Source organism: Bombus fervidus, chromosome 14 (genome assembly GCF_041682495.2).
Source record: "Bombus fervidus isolate BK054 chromosome 14, iyBomFerv1, whole genome shotgun sequence".
NCBI classification, from domain to species: Eukaryota; Metazoa; Arthropoda; class Insecta; order Hymenoptera; family Apidae; genus Bombus; species Bombus fervidus.
In genome coordinates this window covers 4,837,038-4,853,415 of record NC_091530.1, presented here as the reverse complement: position 1 = coordinate 4,853,415, position 16,378 = coordinate 4,837,038, and the positions used below count along the sequence as shown (strand labels likewise).

The following is a 16,378-nucleotide window of genomic DNA, read 5'->3' as shown; positions in this document are numbered from 1 at the left end:
GAGGAGAGGAGAGGAGAGAAGAGAGAGGACACAACGACCGGGGCAGAATAATGACAATAATTACCATTTATATGCAAGTGCCGTCATTACCTGCACACGAGCAGAGCACGCATTCAATTTCGTATCTAATTTGAATAATTCAAACAAATCTCTCCTTCCTGCCCTCCTTCCTCTGCACGCTTTATAATCCCAATAAACGCGACGAGACATCGACAGTGATTCGCTTTTTCAGTGCTTACGAAGACTCCTTCTCTACGTTTACCTTGATTCCCTTCTGCGCTGCCCAATTGCACCGGTAACAATTGTTCGCTATCTTTTTTATTAAGCTAACGAGAGGCATCGTCAATTTTCCTTTTGTTTCCTTTTTCTCTTTGGATAATCGCGTGCGACGTTTGTTACGCTGCGATTCCACCGGTAAACAACGGAAGAATTACCATGTACCGTTTCTGCGATAATTAGTTGATACGTATTCGTGAGATAGAAATCCGGAAGTCCAATAGCAACTAACGATCATTCGTGGATTACGATTGTAACGATTTACGATAAAAATGTATTTACACGTGTTTCTAGTGTTGTAAGCAGCTTTGAAACGTGCATCGATAGTATCACTGATCGCTTCAAATGGGACGTCAAGTACTAAAACAGTGCCGACCTATCGCTTTAAATTCAATGGTGTGACATAAAAATAATTTCCTCCTCGATTGGATGAGATCGACGCGAACGAGACGCGAAAGGAAAGCGAATTAAATAAATAAGTAGGTCGTAAATTCTCGGAAGCGTTATGCATCCGAGGCACCGGCAGATTTCGCTAAATCAAGCGCAATTACCGATCCGTCGTCTCGTCTGAACCTGCAATTCCCCCATTGCCCTTACCTTCGCAACGATTCCAGTTCCTACCCTGGAATCAGTCAATCCCCGTTTACCTCTCCCGTTCGCGCAATGTTTGCGCGCAGTCATGGCACCAGCAAAGTGGCCCTATCAATATTAATCGCAATATTTGCCTGGCATGCTCTTCGTCGCACTCTCTATTACCAATTAATCCGGTCGTGCGAAGTATGCTGCGAACGAGCAGATAGGCCATAACGCGCGAGATGAAGCGAGGGAACGAGAGAGTAAGAGTGACCAGGGGACAAATAAAAATGATGGAAGAAGAAAGACGGACAGAGAGGAAGAGAAAGAACGGGTGAGACAGTGAGACGGTGAAGGGGAAAGCGAGAGGAGCCAGAGAGAAAGAGAGAGAAACGACTCGTTGACGGGTTAGATATTGTGTCAGCCGAGTCGTCCAGCATTAAAAGTAATTACGACGTGATTGACCGAGGGCCCGTTGGCCGAGGGTGAGGCGACGCCGAGGGGAAGGCTAAATCATCGGAGTGACGCACGTAGCTCGTTGTTGCCTCCCAATTATACAATCAGCGAGACCAAGCAGAGGAGAAGCGAGAGGGAAAAACCGAAAGATAGACGGAGAGTGGGAAGGCCAGCCCGTGTAGCAGAAGAAAGAAGCAAAGAATATACTTGGATCTTGTATCTCGTGACGGACGAAAGACGAGAAGAGACGGTGGCGGAATTACGTCAGGAACGTAGTGGGGCAGCCGTGGTCGTTCGAGTCGGCGAAGATCGGTGCCATCGCAACGATAATTGCCAACCGGAACCACCAGCGCGACCGGGGATGCATCGACACTCTCCAACATCGACTTTTCACAGCTATTTTCAAGGACAACGTTTGGTACGCGTAAACGTTACACATTCGAGGGAAGGTGTTTGAATCCGCCCCTGTGCGAGACGAGAAGAAGAGGAACACGGACGAAGGAAGATGGACCGATCGCGATCGTTATCGTCTATTATAAAGTCGAGTAAGTTGGCCTGTGATGCAGCTGCCGTTTTGTACGGCGATGACGACGGTGGTTTATAAGTCGTGATCTAGAAACAAATGAGCCATTGTGGAGGACAATCGTTCCGTTAAGGACGGGAGGAGGGCCAAATAGGCGTGAAGAATCGAACGACCGAGCTGGCAAGAAGAAGTAATCGATTTCGAGATGGTTTCCGTCGTACTGCGACGACGTCTAATCCAACCGTTACAAAAGGAAAACACATTTCGCGCTCGAACACCTCCCAAGTGCTACGCGCTACCATTCTTCGTTCGTTTAACGTTAGTTCCTCTCCGTGAATCAACGTGCAAGCTTTATTTAAACGTTTCTATTCTTACGTTTCTTTTCAACCAAATTGATCCTGTGATATTGAAATAACAAAGATACAAACTCGGACGAAAGTACTAAAACTGTTCGGTTGGATATAAAAAGTTAGTCGAAGAATGCTAAGAACAACGAAACTGAACGATACCACACCTGTACTCAATTAGGTTGAGTATTTAACAGGTAGGTACACACGTAATACCGGAAGAAAAGCAAACAATAATATTTTGATTTTGTTAGCGGTATTGTTCCAACCATAGTCTTGTATACCCTTCGTTTTAAGTACTAGACGCTTGAGTATTTCGCGCTATGAAGTACGCGCCAATTGAGAGACAAAGGGCTGCACGAGTTGGCAAGGGTGACTCGGTATGACGATATTACAATAGTTTCTATGAAGCCTTTTCTTCGAAGCTATGGCCATTAATGGCGCCCTCTTCCTCTTTCTGCCGATCGCTCATTCCGTTATTTTACTGTTTGACTCGACTTTAGAGCCTTTTCAAGGTTGTACTTGAAGACATTCATCGTGATAAATAGTCTCTTACGTGGCGCGAGCACAATTAACGGAACGGTTTTCACGCGGCAGCGACTCTTCGCGGCGGTTATTCAGAAAAATCCGCTTTGTTGCATGGGAAAATACCAGACGCGAATTTTTTCCCTTTCGGGAAATCAATTTCCTGCCGAAGATGGATATTTTATCAGCGACAAACTCGAGGACTTGGAATCGTTATTTACGACGAATGTGATAATTGAGCATGAAGTATAGATACGTTACGTTATTGCAAAACGAAACGTGAGAGCAAATTAATCGAATCCATAGTTCGTTGCCATCGAGCGCACGACAAAGCGTCGTACATATTAACTTCTGAAATCGTCGATCCACGTCGCAAAGCTAATTCGTCGGTGAAAATCGGTGGACACTGGCGAAACGACTTTGTGCTCGTTTATTCGCGATGCGTGTACAAATTCGTATTGCATACACGTACCGAGTATGCCACTCCTGCGTTTAAGCCACCAATTTTACGACATTGCAGAACCGTGATTCAAATCCTGGAAACCTTGCTCGAATTAAACACCGACGCGTTCCAAATATCAACATTAATAATATACCAGTGTCTGCATGCCGGTTTAACAGTAACTTTCAGATCGAAAAAGCATTTTCCCACTTCTTCGCTAATTTACTTTGCGAAAGGAGATTAGATCGGTAAAGATCGGGCAGCGAATTAATACTTAGAACGTGGTAAAATTTAAATAACATAATCTACGTGTCAAGGTACAAAAAATACTTTAAAATAATAGATATTCTACGGAATTTCAACAACAAGTTGTTTATCGCGCAATTTTTACAAACTTCGCGAAGCTATGAAATCTACGTGGTAGGAGAAGAACCTTTTCGAATCCACTAAGTTGCTTCTTATAAGTACAAAAAAACAAGGATCGATAATATTTAAGTGAAAAGAGAAATTACAGATGAAACGTTGCGTTAAGAGAACGTTGACCCTTGACGAATCGAAATAAACCAATTCACAGAAAAGCTTCTCACTAAATTTCTCTACTCTAACCATTCCATCCTAGTAATAGCGACCGAGCCATTACCATTAATTGAAGAACAACAATCGAACAGGCTCTCGACCATCATTATCCTCTAGTAGATCGCGTTTCTACGATTCGTTCGGCAACATGAAAGAGTGGGATCCATCCGCGGGCCTTCGCTCGCATTTCACGACTCATCGACGAAAGCCGTCCGATCGATCTTGCATCTCGCGATCCAGGTTCCGTGTTCGATGTGGGACCCGTCGAAGGGGCCCCGCGTCAGCCAAGGCAGCTCGCGTCCAACGGTTATCCAGGCACCGACGAGACGCGTCCGCGGTTTGAAAGGTGGGCGCCCCGGCACCGGTTACGAGCCTGGGCGTTAAAATGTATCGAAAAGAGACAGCGTTACGTACGCGGCACGTATTTATGGGCATGAACCCGGTCAGAACGGAGAAAGAGACAGAAGGAGGCGATCGGTATGGACGAGTCGGCGGATCCGGGCTAGGTCGTTCAACCAACCGGTGAACCATCGAACCATCCGAGCGACCAGCAACGGTCGGTGCGGAGCACCTTGCTCTCTTAACAGTCCTAACCGAGGTTAGAAAGAGATGAACTGGCCTCTCGCACGGGGACGAGGAAAGCGGCCGGAACGGGCCGCGGAATGGAGCGAGAGAGAGAGAGAGGAGCCGTAACGATCGGCGGTCGCACAGGATCCGCCAATGGTGAGTGACTTTGTGTCTCCGTTGCAAGTGTGAACCGGGCATAAGCAGGCAATCTTACAGAGAAATCGCGCGCGACTGTGCACGCCAATGTTACGATACGCTCGACTCTTCTCGCTCGTGAGCCCTGGCTCCCCAGGGTGGAGTCCAAAGGCTCGCCGGTGTATTAATAACGTCGCCCTGATTTATCGCGATGCGAGGGTTTCACTCGGTCATGAGCTCGCGAAAGTGTTTTAAACGCCGGTATCGTGGCTAACTGGTAAATGGATTAATTGAATTGAAAGAGGAAGTTGGATTTATGGATGTATATCGGAGGCCAGTGGGTTTGAAGATGATGAAACGGTAGAATTTTGGTATCGTAAAGCATCTGACTGAAAGATGGTAGTGATATATAGTATGGTAGCAGGATACACGTGCGAGGATATACCTATTTTTCTTGCAAGAGTAGCGGTACGAGAAAAGGCGAATTCATGCTCCTTTGAAGATGCTCTTAAACGTTTCACAGATTCCAGTTCTGTCAAACAAGTCCCTCCTTCCTTGCTCGTATGCGCCAACGTACGAAAGGTTCGTTTGTTTCCACTTGCTTCGCAGAATCTCTTTATACAGTCTAACGATCCCGTACGTGAAACAGGGTTGTTACACATACGAGAGAAGTCTAACTGGTACGTACATGCCGAAGAAGGCTACGAGTCGGAGCAGCGATAAAACCTTCTCGAAACGCTTCGGATAATTGTTACGAGAAGGTAGGTATCCGTTATTCGACGTGCACTGGTGAAATTTCAAAAAAAACGTGCGAGAGGAATAAAAACGAGGATGTGTTGGAATTAAAAGACCGTTGTTTATCCGACTCTTCCATTGAGTTACTTCGCCATTAAACAGATTAAGGGGACACAATCAAGGAGAAAGCACTTGTCGTCGAAAAAAACACCTAAATCAATGATATCTCGACGGCCTGAAATCGTAAGGTACGCGGGTCTGGCATCCCGCCCACAGTTCAGGCTCCGCTCTGTTCACGTCCGTTCCTCCCAAACATAGCAAAATGGAGAAACGTGTTGTCTCGACGTCAAATCGTAGCACGCGGCGAACACCGTGCCTCCCCCGGGCCGTCCATTCCTCGATCTCTGGAATAATATTCCCAACGTTTTTTTACGGGCCACGTACTCAAGACAAGAGGAAGGAAGAAAGGGACCACGGGCAGAACGAGGAGAAGAACAGTGGAAGACGGTGGAGGCGCTCCACCACGGAGAATTGAAAATGATGATTGGCGGTAAGCGGGCTGCCAGCAGTGATGGAGGAGCAGTAGAGAGGTGGTCAGCTACGAGAAACGGACAGAGAAAGGGATAAAGAGAAGGAGATAGAACGAGGCGATGGGGTACTAAATAAGAAAGCGATGAGGGGGAGGTGGAAGCCGGAGGAGGACATCCAACCTAACCGGAGGGGAAGAGAGACCACTTGGAAGGAAAAAGAGTCAGGAGCGCGCGAATTAAGTCGATCGCAGTGCGTGGAACCACATCCTTCGCGCCCGCTACCTTCGAGGATATCGCTTTTCTTTCGTCCTTTCCCTCCTCGCCCTGTTTCGGTCGCCTCCCTCTCTGTCCCACCTTTTAACGTTGTTCGAAGCGCGTACCTCTTCTTTATTATCGGCATCAAGCATCGTCTTTTGTTTTATAATAACCGGCGTTGCTGCGGTCGCGCCGCTCTCGTAGCTCCTTTTGCAATGCCGGAGGAGCAGCTCTCCAACTACTGCAAAGAGAAGAGAGGAAAGACGCGGGACGGGGAACGAGAGAACGAACGAAAGGAGAGGGGTATCGCGATAAATTGCCAATGCCTCGTAACGCTGACTTCACGCGCTCTTGAACACGCACTTTAGGTATTGTCACTGAAAAGCCGCGTCTCCGTCCACGGGACTATTCTTGTGATTAACCGCAAGGCGAATTATTTCTATCGAAATCGCTCCAACGGGAAAAATCGGTCCAAAAGGGAACAATGTTTCAAGACAAAGATCGGTCGTGCGAATCGTCGTAAGGAATATTTCGTAAAAAGAAACCGTGACGACAGCTGGCATCAATCGCCGAACTTGCGATATTAGACGTAGCCGACGCAAACACGGAGTAATCCCTGGAGCAGCAGGGTGCATCCGGAAGTATTTAAACTCAAGTCGCTGACATTGCGCTCGAAGCTGTTCATCTCGCACTCTTATATTAAATATTCTCCATTGCATCCCGGAGAGGCGATGACCACAGAAATATATATATATATACTCTCTCTCTCTCTCTCTCTCTTCTCTTTTTTCTCGTTTTCCATCTTCTTTTTTTTTTTATTCTTTTTGGACTGGAAGACGAGATCGAGCGGACGGATAAGGCTGTGACACGCAGCGACGCGCAGGGCGCCCTTAATCCGGCAATAAAAACCTCGGCTCACGTATATTATTTTATTTAGTTTCCCAAACTGCCACGACTTAAACGCATCCATAATTACCGGCGACTACGTGAACCGCTTAACTTATCGCGCGTTTCGACCGACTCTCTCGACCCTCTGTGCACCGCTGTACGATCGTCGACGGTCGTGTGTGCGCGCACGCCAACATGTATCGTCGATCGTACGTACGAACGTAATTTATGCGTGCGTGGATTTTAACTCCCACGCCATGAAGGCATACCACGAGATTGTTCGTGCCCACGATTGCGCGTATACCTGTCCGACCCGTAAGAATTATCCGTGTCCATTTGCGACTGGCTCCCGATACGCCCAGCCCGAATTCGGCTCAATGGAGTCGTTATCTATCGGGAACAAGGTGTTGAGAATTCGGACGGTCGCGATATTTCCCTCGTAATTTCCTAGAATCGGATATTAGGGTTTTTATGCGACCAGCTCTTCTCTAGCGTCCGTTTCGATCGCTCGATGGACCATGTTAATAAATATATATTATTCTTAAAAGCACGCAATACGTTGAAAGAAAATTGTTGGAATCGAAGATTAGATATGCGTAGAATCTTAATGCAGCAAGTTAAGTTTAAGTTACGTTTTATTAGAAAGATCTATGCGCTTTATTCGTGAATACTGATCGTAAAATTGAAGAGGCAAAAAATCATTTACGTTCTCCAGGTTCGATAATGGCATAATGTCCAGAAACATTAACATCAAATATCAAGTGAATTGACAATAAGCATTTCATACTTCATACGTGTAATCAAAGTTTAGTTACGATGTAACAGATTATCTGTGCAAACGCATAACCCGTGAAACGATTTAAATGATAAAATTCGCAAAGCAAAGAACATCGTAAAATTAAAAATTTCTATATAAAGATACATATTTCTCGATATAGGACTAAACTTCTGTAACGTGATTTTCAACTAATATTCTTTATTGTGTTATTATAATGTATTTTCAATTTTCTCACGGATCGTAAGATTGTAAGAACAAATTCTTCGGTTTGTTCGGTAGAATTCGTCCAACTTGTCTCAATTTCTAACCGCGTCTCGCGCTGCGAAAGCACTCTGAGAACTCGCGTTAAATTAACGCCGGTCATAAATAATATACGTATATATCGATATGTATGTAAATTAGTGGCAATTTTACGTTCGTGTTCGTTGTCTTTTCGAGGTTCGTTCCTCGCCAACTCGAAAGCGAGTTAGTCCCCCTTCGGATGGCATTACTTTCCCTTACTTAGTACCAAGAGAAATAAAACGCATCCCTTATACTTAACTACCGTATAATGGCTTGCAGTCGCCTAGGTAGCAGTCGCGAATCATTGTATCCAAAGCAGAAGCAGAAGCAGCAGCAGCAGCAGCCAGTTCCTTTGGTCTTTGGTCGACGAAGGGAAACACGAGAGGGGAACGGCATAACAAGTGAAGCGCGCGATCAAGAATAATGTGAAAACGGACAGCGCGCGCGGACAAAACGACGAAAAAGAGGAGAACAATGAACGATGCTCGCGCTCGCTCCACGTAGACCCGGCAATTTCGTCGAATTGCAAGCGATTACCGTCGCACGGCAGCTCGAATTTTCCGTTTGTTTGAGTTACGGAGTTGTGCAAGGCCGCGAAATGCTTCGAGGTTCGACGAAACAGACCCACGGCCAACAACACACCAGAAACATCAGAAGACTCTCTCTCTCTTTCTCTCTGTCTGTCTGTCTGTCTGTCTGTCTGTCTGTCTCGTCTAGAGAATAGCCATAGTTGGAAAAGGGGAGCGAGTTGCACGACGAACAGTTTGAACAACGAGCGCAACGAAGAGGTACAACAAGAAGAAATTAGAGGTCTCGAAGAAGAAACGAGAACGGACAAACGGGAAAGAGATACGGGAAAAGAACCCACACGGTTTACCTGCGCGTATTACCGGTCCGGTAATATGCCCAATGGCCACCGATTAACACTCAAATGAACTGCGGGAAACACCGGAGTCTCTTGCCCTTTCGAGAGAACCTAGTTTACTCTTTACCAGACTCTTTGTTCGAAACGTTTCTGAATCTTCGTTTGCCTCTCTGTCTGTTTGTCTGTACGTACCACTGCTAGACAATGGTACTGGCTATTCCACGCCACGATTTTTCCGGCTGCCGAATAAAGAAGGAGCAGCCGAGGGAGATAGAGGGGAGATCGGAGAAAGAGAACTCGCGCGCGCGTCTCCAGCAGCAGACCCGCTAGAAAGAGGATAATTCCCTGTAAGTGGATAATGCCTCGACGGTGCTCCTTGCCTACGCACCCAAGATCGTACTCCAACCTCCTGCTTCCTCCTCGTTCTCGATCCTCCTTTCCTACCGTCGTTTCGCATGGTAGTTTTGTGGCTGGTGGTTGAAGGCTTTGTAGTTTGGAGCCCGGTAGTCTCCGTCGCTCCTTCTATCGTTTCTATCTACGCGGTTCTATCTCCGTCCTTCTGCAGGATCTTATTGTACAACTCGCTTTCAAAGTTCCACTCGTTGCACCCGGACGCGCCACCACCGTGGAATTCGCGTTTTTCCTTCTTCGTCGCTTTCTCCCACCTCCTGTCCTCTCCCTTCGCTCCCCTTCACCTTCCTTCCCTCCCCCATCGCTGGCTCTAGGGTTTTATCGCGCGAGATACCCTCGCTGCCGTTTGCGGTTCATCCTCCAATTATCCCTAATACAGAGAATACCGTGGAGCGTTATTATTACTCCCGGCTATTCCCGATTGTTGCTCTTTCCTCGAGATTTTCGTTTGTGCCACGTTGTAGGTGCAGTCTAAACTCGGACGAACAGACGGATGGTAATTGGCCTGATTCTTTCAGTCGAAAATCCCTGAGCATATTCAAAGTGTTTCGTTGTTTAATATTCAAACGTTTCCAGAGAAACAAAGTTGTTGCTTTACGGCGCGGTATCGAAAGAATCGAGGTCTATAATTGTAAAATTGTTGGTATTTTAGATTTAAAAGTTTAACCCCTTTGAAAGCGAGCAAAATTTTGCTGTTATCCGATAGGTGTATACGCAAATTAGAAGCTTTGATATTTAAAACATTCACGGAAATTCTCACATAAAAAGATGTGGATCCAGAGAAATTATTTTGATTTTCCGGAGCAAAGTCGTGTTATCGCAAAAGTTTGTACGCTCTGTGGTATCTTTTCTCCAGAAATGAAAGCGGTATGTACTCAAAGAGAGGAAAAATATGTACCGAATAGGTTGTTCGAGGTCGTGGATAATTGTCGTATTTCGAGTCGGGCATTGGAGTACGTGCAAACTGTCGACGGTACATCCCTTACGGTTAAACGAACGAAAGAACGTGGTAATACTGTTCGTCGTTAAATCCATGGCGTGGCCTAACGTAGCGTTTCGCATGGCTACCAGTGTCTGAAAGGCAAAGAACAGACGGTCAAACGATACACCGCCCTGAAATCTACATTTATCCTCTGAATTTTATAGGCTGCCGTCAGAGCGATTCCGTTGTTCTCGGCACCGAGAGCTTCTCTCTTTGATGGTCTTTCCTGCAACAGCTAAATGCTCGACGCGGCGTGAACGAATCATCCACCGTGTAACTTTTTGCCCGTCGATCGCAATGACTTTTACGACGGTCAAGTCCCTGGGATGGTTCTTACGATCATAAACGTGTCAGCTGTTAACTTTCGATCGGTATGCTATCGCGCGAGCCGATGATAGCGTTAGCAAGCTCGCAACCGAATATCCTATCCGCGCAATACCTGGCGGAGGAACGATTGATGCGCGTCATTTCGAACGAGAATTCGCAAAGTTGCCGCGTACTTTAACAGTCACGCGTGAATCTCGCGGTTAGCCGATCCTCGAGTCGGTATTTCAGTAGAAATGCAGATTCCTTTCTCTTCGCCAGGATTCTCGAGTATAATCGCGAAGACGATGCGCGTAAGATCGTAAAAGATCATCGTGCGAACAGAATACGATGGTCTGTCGAGAATTTTAGCTAGAAGCGAACGATCTAGGAAAAGGAGTAACGAGTATCGAGTTTCCACGAAGAATGACGAAACAAGGAAGTAAATTTTACGCTCGTCTAGGTTTCCCGCGCGACCAAACGACGAACGATGGAACACACAGAGAAGCGAGGAGAAGGAACTGAGTGCAGAACGATCCAGAGCAACGGAACCAGTAGAAATCTCTCGCTACCTTTTCCAGACCTCCAGCGGCGCAGCGATCGAAAACGATCGAATAGAGCAAGGTATTCCGTGTAAAGCGTTCGTCAGGGCAATCGTATAGCGGTGAGAACGAGTTCGCTCGCGTTTCATCGAATGTTCCCATGGATGCCGTGGTTCGTGATGCCGGAAAAATCCATAACGTCAGCCACTAGTAGGCAAAGCACAATCCTATTGGCTCTCTTCCCGTTGCTCGACACACTGCGAGAGAGCTGATAGCGTCCAAGCTGACGAGTCCATAAGCCAAGTTTTCGAGGTGCATCTTGAGACTGCTGCGCGTTCCTGTATCGTGTATACCACGTTGGTCGCGTACAAGTATATATAAGTATTTCCACGTACGGGGATGACTCGGTAGACGACCAGCGGACAGGGATCAGCGAAGACCTCGGCCGAGCACAGTTTTGTTATGAGGATCGTATAATATTCCAGTCAGACTCGCGGCTGTACAACGGGCATCGGCATCCGCGAGCTGAATGACAATTCGGCGGATCCGAAGCGCTGGGTAATTGCCAGCTTAGCCAATCATTATAACGTGTATGGTGGATATGCTACGGGTTGACAGGCCTCGAATAACCGACAGTTAACGGACGGTTGACATTCGTGATTTACGTGAATGCGCCATAAATCTGGCTAGCTCTGAAACCTAGACCCCTTGCGCTCGTGCCTTTTTAACATGCTGCGACCGATTCGTTCTAAAGCTTCGGCTACCTTATTTGGAGGATTTGTCTACCGCTTCGTAGATCAGCCGTCGATAAATGTGTTCCTAGTTGATACCAGCCATGGCTATTATACAAAAACTTATGTGTCTAGTATATGATGTAACAATTTGACGACTGAAGCAGTTAAATTTGATTGCATATCACGAATTGGTATATCAGATATATGAAAAGTTCTTCGGACATTTATTTATCCTTTACAAGGAACAACTCTGTCTCAACTTTCATGTGTCTTAATGTACGATGTTTGACGATTAATTTTTATGCCTTTCTCTTTGCACTTTCGTATCGATTAGAAACACAACAGATCGTGGATGACCAACTTAGTCAGATTCGCAGCGATCCCCGATTTATTACAAAGCGAACTACTACGATGCGAAGTTATTATGGAAAACCTATCCATATTAGAAATCGAATTAAATGGCTTCTCTTGCCAAGAAGAAGTAAACGATCGCGACGATATTCCTCGAGGTGAATCGGAATACGATAAATTATTGCAAATAATAATGTCATCGCGTACCGTGGAAGGTGCTCGTTAAACAGAAGGCAGTACAATCGTGCTGCTAATGACCGGAGCAGGAGAGTTGTTTCTTAGTATAACAACGCCAGCGACCGTAGATACTTCGTCACGCGTAGAGGATGTACGAGTCCCAGCGAATCATTAGTAAGGTATCCGCCTTGAAGGCTGGTGCTTTCCTTTTAGCCAGATGCTTTTGTAGATTTTAATCCGCAGATCGTCCGTACGTTGCCACCCAAATGAGATCCTTTATTTCCTCTTAGCTCAATAAACACGATATCTCGCTGCAATGCTTATTCGATTAAACCACTGGAACCATGTGATTTCGTAATTCTGCGATTGTCGATATTGACGCAAGCACACGTATTTCTCCTGTGATTTGGTAATATTTACGTTTAGGTTGGCAGTTCATTGTCCCTTAAATATTGTGTTCTTTTTTTTTTCTTTTTTTACCTTATTAAATATTTATCGAAGACGATCTTTAAAATTCACCTAATGGCCAGGAGATATGTTCCAGCTCGAGAAAAGAAACAATGAGTGGAAATCACGAATTGGAATTTACGTCACATAGTTTTGAAGTTGGTGTGCCGGCTATTTTTACGTGCTACGCGAAGAATGAATAATAAACCGCGTATCCGCGTTTTAACTTCTGAACTGGAGAACAACATAACTGTTCAGGTTGCGTGGGTTATTCGTAGTATAAATGGATATTGACAAAACCATCTAATTAGACTTGTAGCGAATATGCCCAAGTGAAAGGTTCGTAGGCGTGGCAGGAAGTGCACAATGGATGGGAAACATGATAGCACACATTAAATATATATGACCGCGAAAACCTGAGGCTAAGAAAGTTACTATACCGCAAAAGGTTAATTACTACGCAGAGTATTATTATTCTTACTACTAGTAATGCAGTTTGATCGCGGACCATGATATTTCCTTTACGTTACCGAATCAAACTTCTTCCATCGAGATCGCGATATACATAAATCAATTCTTGCCCGATGGAGGTCGAATCACCGCTGTCACGAGCGTCGGGTATTTTATTTCATGTATATTACGTTTTATTAAGCGAAGAATGAAAAAGTCTTGCAATACCGGAAGGCAAGCAACGGATAAACCTAACTATATGCAAAACACTTTTTACCTCTACGTGATAATTACATAAATTTAAAAAAGTAAGATCGCTCACATGATTCAGATAGCCGAAATATTTGCATATTTCCTTGTTCTCCTTATCAGGCTTTATTCATTTCACTTTCATGGTTATTTTCATAGTTATATAGAAATACTACCATGTAAATGATATGAAATTTAACATACTAGAATCTGATAAATTATCTAAATAAATATAATAATATGCAAACGCTTTTCATAGCTACTGTAAATGTAACCTAGAAAATAATAGACGTGTCTTCAACGCTCGTTAAGTAACACGTATTGACTATTTAATTTTACCCTATACTATTAGAGTTTAACACTACTCAAGATATCGTCGGTTATTTTCGTTTTATTTGCCACCACTGAACGCGTGTACGTCGAAGCACGGCGCATTATGTAAATTATTTGTGATGGAGTACACGGTTCGCGGGTTCGTTAGTTAAAGAAAATTATTGCGACCGGCAAAAAGGATCGCGAAGAAGGATCGAACGTATTAATGCGTTCAAGGAAGGTATGGCCATGTAATGTTTCGAGTTTCTGTTTCAGGAACCGTACGACGTTTCGCGGAACACAACGGCTCGTAAGCGGCCGTCGTGCAGGCGTTAAAGATCTGATGCCCACTAATGACGAAGTCTTGTGTTCACGTGTTGACACTAACTGATCACGAAAAGGAGGACGAAGAAGTGTCAATGATTGCTTCGCTGTGTCATCCTGTCCGTTTGATAAATGGTCAGAACTCTAGTAATATAATACATATTTCAGTACGGAGCATGTGTTTGGTATTTTTTCAAATTCCACCGATTGAATATCCTTTTCGCGGCCATTATCACCATCTATTTCTTGGCCATAATAAATCGTACAGAATACGTTCATTACGACTGCTATCGCGCAGGTATCGCTGGTAGATCTCCAAGATTCTAATTCAATTAGATTCGGATTCTACATTTGATCCACCATGTCACGTTTTCTTATCAACTTCTTTCTGAATAAAAATGTTATAGTTCCGGACCGATTTCGTCTCGTTATTCATTTAAAAATACAAAAATTCTAGAGAAAATTAACGTTACCGACAAAACGATCAGAGACTTATCGATGATTCGCGAATCCCGTCTAAACAGCTTCTCTCGACTTTTCATTTCTTGTAACAGATATAAATATAAGAGTACGTAATAGGAAGACGAAAGAGGCAACGAGCTAATAAAACGCACTATTAGGTTGGCAATATCGGAGAGAATAGGGTACCGAGAAATCAAGCGTCCGGTAGAAGAATCTCCGGACGGATCCGAACAAGGGCTGGTCGTGCAGGCGTTAAGGATCCGATGACGCTAATGACGAGGCCATGTGTCCGCATATTGACGCTAACTGGACTGACCGCGAAGAAGGAAAGCAAGAAGGATACGAAAGAAGAAGCAGAAGAAGAGAAGAAAGATAAAAGGGGAAGAGGTGGCGATGGTTTGCAGTACCACGAGTAGAGTAGAAGACCGGTGTGCACGGAGGTAACGGAGGTAACAAACGTCTCCTCGAGGCCTCGAGTGTGGTAGAAAGGCGGAGGAGGGAGGGCCGCGGCAAAGGGTTCTTCCGAGGTGAGGAGGCCGTTTTTGAGCCGCGGAGATGATTTACCTTACAACTAACAATATCCCTCCTTACGGCCCTGGCGGATTTATTAGTTCTCTCTCTTTCCTTTAGGGTTAGTCCGCAGAGGTGAGAGGCAGATCGTCTCGCGAGAAGGACCGCGCTCGAGGGAGAAGGAAGATGAGAAAGCCCCAGGCTCGAGCCCAGCACCTCATTACCCGATAATTTACTACGCGAGTAATTAACTGGGCACACAAACGGTGCCACGTTATATACACCCTGCGCGCATATATACGCCTCGACGACTCTTCCCTGGCTCTTTTCGATTCTCCAGGCTCATATATTACCGGTGCCGCGTCCTCTTGCCGATCTATTTATCCATTCGTTTGTAAGCGATGAACCTTCGACGTGCGAGTGCACGTAGGTATTTCCAAAGACCAGTCTGACAATAATCGCTTAAACGATAGAAAATGAGACGGCGGAGACGGAACCGCGTGCGGAACATCGCCACGGAATCGTACGTAGTTCGGTGCACCGTGTTTCTTTCGTTCGCACGGTTATAAATGCGACGCGATATTCCTCGTTCGCGCCCAACGTGTTGTATGCTTACAAAGCACCGGCAAACGAGTGTATATATCGGGGGATATCGTATGTTGCGAAAGAAAGTATCAATCGAATCCTCGTTACGTGTGGTACACGCTTGTTTCATGATCTATACGCTGTGTTAACCATTCTTCTGTATTTGTACTTTTTAACGCAACGTTACAGGTAGGTACACTTAGTCCGATATTACCTAACAATGTCTCTCTGAATCTCGTGAGAAGCTTTAACATTTATCTTGGAATTTACGACCATTTACCTTACCTGCTTGTCATAAATAAGTTTGTGCAAGTCATCCAGTTTTTAAGAAATTCAACAGCGTATCGAACCACTCCGGGGGTACTTATTTTATTCTCGGGAATTAGTCCGAGCAATGAAATGAAGAAAAAAAAAGATCTTGCTGTTGAAAGAACAGGACGAAATACATATTTAGATTGTAGTTCCCCTAAACGCATTTCTCGATGCTTTAGTTTCGCAAATATGGATCCGGTGGACACTAAGAATATATAGTATTTTGAGCTCGTCATTAGCATCGGATCTACGGCCGTTACTCTGCCGATTCCCCGAGTTGGTGTTCGCAAAATATGGACTGGATCGTTGAAAGGCGGCCGTGTGTCGGCGAGGCGAACGTTTCCGCGAAAGACGGACGAGAACCGAAGAAATCGCCATTTATAGGCGCTACCGAGGTGGCTATCGCTTATTATTCGTACGAGCCCCGGCACGTTCCTGGATTTTTCATTTGATACGCATTTTACGATTTTTCGC

General features: G+C 45.3%; 1 long non-coding RNA gene across 4 annotated transcripts; it reads left to right on the top strand.

Moving 5' to 3' along the window:
* Window positions 1-219: 219 nt before the first annotated feature.
* On the top strand, window positions 220-15,908 carry LOC139994008 (uncharacterized). 4 transcript variants are annotated; one of them, XR_011801527.1, is made up of 5 exons: window positions 228-2,372; window positions 10,913-11,073; window positions 13,988-14,170; window positions 14,656-15,024; window positions 15,128-15,908. It is a non-coding gene; the product is annotated as an uncharacterized lncRNA (long non-coding RNA). The 4 variants fall into 4 exon arrangements; XR_011801530.1 differs by having other exon boundaries at window positions 220-295; window positions 13,988-15,024; XR_011801526.1 differs by having other exon boundaries at window positions 13,988-15,024.
* The last annotated feature ends 470 nt before the right edge of the window (window positions 15,909-16,378 follow it).